A 2,852-nucleotide genomic window follows, 5' to 3' on the forward strand; every position below is an offset into this window, starting at 1 on the left:
TGCAAGATGTTTTACAAAAATTATTTTGTTTACTCTCCCACAGCAATTCTGAAGTAGGTGTTATTATCATCATCATTCTTGAGAGTTTATTAAAAATCATACTTCTACCAAGTGGTAGAGTCAGGATCCAAAGCCGTGTCTCCCCAACTCCAAGTATAGTGCTTTATTTTCCCCAACACCTTTAGTGTTTTTGTCTGTCTCTCCCCACTGGACTTTACACTTCTTGAAGACAGGGACTATATGTTTTCATTTCTGTATTTCTAGTTCCTAACATAGGATCTAGCCTATTGTAGCCATAATCAATTAAAAAAAATTTTAATGAAGAATGATTCTTTAAAGAGTTTTCATGTAAAATATCTGTTTTATACTTCCACATGTTGCTTACAGAGAGGATATAGAAACCAATACACACTGTATTAGTCAGTGTTCTCTAGCGAAACAGAACTGACAGGAGAGATATATATGTGTAACCATTATGTAAATATTTTTATGTAAATAGTTTTTCTAGAGGAATTGGCTCAAGTGACTATGGGGATGGGCAAGCCCAAATTCTGTAGGGCAGGCTGTAAGCTAGGAACTCCAATGAAGGAGTTTCTGATGAATTTCCCAGGAGAAGCTGGCTGACTGAAGTAGAAATGGAAGTTCTCCCTTCTGGAATGGAAAAGTTTATCCTATGTATGTCCCTCCATTGTATTTCAGAAGCTGATAACTTGTTCCCTAGGTTTCACATGTCCACACACAGAGGGGAATTGTACCCCAGGACAGACAACACTTTTGGTAGTTTGAAGCTGTTATGTACCCCAGAAAAGGCCATGTTTTTTTATCCATTTCTGTGAGTGCAGAACCATTGTGGGTGAAACCTTCTGATTAGGTTCTTTCAATTGAAATGTGACCCACCCCCATTCAAGGTGGGTCTTAATCTGCTTACTGGAGACCATTATAAGAGGATGCTCCGGTTTGCTAATGCTGCCCTCTTGCAAAACACCAGAAATGGATTGGCTTTTATAAAAGGGGTTTATTTGGTTACAGAGTTACAGTCTTAAGACCATAAAGTGTCCAAGGTAAGGCATCAACAAAGGGTACCTTCACTGAAGGATGCCTAATGGTGTCCTGAAAACCTCTGTTAGCTGGGAAGGCATGTGGCTGGTGTCTGCTCTGGAGTTCTGGTTTCAAAATGGTTTTCTCCAAAATGTCAGTGTCAGCTTCCAATGGCCATCTTTAAAATGTGTCTCTCAGGTGCAGCTCTCCGAAATGTCACTCTCAGTTGCTCTCCAAAATGTCACTCACAGCTGCTCTGAGCTCCTTCTGTTTGTGAACTCTTTATATGACTCCAGTGATTTAATTCAGACCCACCCTGAATGGGTGGGGTAACACCTCCATGGAAATTATCCAATCAAAAGTCTTGCCCACAGTGGAATATGGCTTTTTCTGGGGGACATAATGTATATAAACCGGCACAGAAGAGAAAACACAGAAGCTAAAAGATGAAATTCAGAGAGTTGATTTTAAGAGAAGCTCACAGGAAAAGCCCCAGAAGAGCTGAAAAAGGAAGTCACTGAAGCCAGAAGCTAAAAGCAACAAAACCCAGGGGAGAAGGACCAGCAGATATTGCCATGTGCCTGGCCATGTGACAGAGGAGTCTGGATGGCCAGCAGCCTTTCTTCAGAGAAGGTATCATCCTTTTGATGCCTTGAGTTGGACATTTTCGCAGGCTAAGAATTGTAACTTGTAAATTGTAAATTAATAAATCCCCATTATAAAAATCAGCCGTTTCTGGTATGTTGCATTTTGGCAGTTTTAGCCAACCGAAAAACTACCCGTAACCAATTTTGATGAGGCTTTGATGAGACTTTGTACTGCAACCTTGATTCTTGAAGACAATTGTCTAACTATGGAGATTACATGGTGTGACTGTGTGATTGTGAAAACCTTGCGGCTCACACTCCATATATCCGGTGCATGGACAGAGGAGTAGAAAAATGGGGACAAAAATTAAATGAAAAATAGGGTGGGATGGGGGGTGGAATGTTTTGGGTATTCTTTTTTACTTTCATTTTTATTTTTTGTGGAGTAAGGAAAATGTTCAAAAAATGATCCTGGTGATGAATGCAACTATATGATGGTACCGTTAATAATTGATTGTACACTGTGGATGATTGTAGGGTATGTGAATATATTTCAATAAAAATGTATTTTAAAATATGAGTGGGCAGAACCATCTTTCTCAAAGCTCAGAAAAACATTTCAGGGATTGCACTAACAGATAGGTACAGAATTAAGAAAAAGTCAATTTAAAAATGGTAGAAATGACTGAAACTGTGGTACTATAACTCATAATGACCTTGGAAATTTCCTATATATCCACTAGTTAAATCATACTTTGAAAGATAGCTTCTTTTTGTATATATGTACTGTTTGTATATATGTTATATTTCATAATAAGGAAATAACTGAAACTGTGGAATTGTAACCTATAATATTCTTTGGAATTTTCTCTTTAACTACTTATTAAATTGCACTTGGAAAGTTAGCACTGTTATGTATACATGTTATATTCCACAATTAAAAAAAAGATTTTTAAAAAAAAGGATAATGCAGGTGCAGTGGTTTGTATATATTATGTCCCCCAGAAAAAGCCATGTTCTTTGATGCAATCTTGTGGGGGCAGACATATTAGTGGGGATTAAGTTGGAACGTTTGGATTAGGTTGTTTCCATGGAAATGCACCCCCACCCAACTGTGGGTGATAACTCTGATTGGATGATTTCCATAGAGGTGTGGCCCCACCCATTCAGCATGGGCCTTATTAGTTTACTGGAGCACTATATAAGCTCAGACAGAAGGAGCAAACT

Source organism: Choloepus didactylus, chromosome 10 (assembly GCF_015220235.1).
Source record: "Choloepus didactylus isolate mChoDid1 chromosome 10, mChoDid1.pri, whole genome shotgun sequence".
NCBI classification, from domain to species: Eukaryota; Metazoa; Chordata; class Mammalia; order Pilosa; family Megalonychidae; genus Choloepus; species Choloepus didactylus.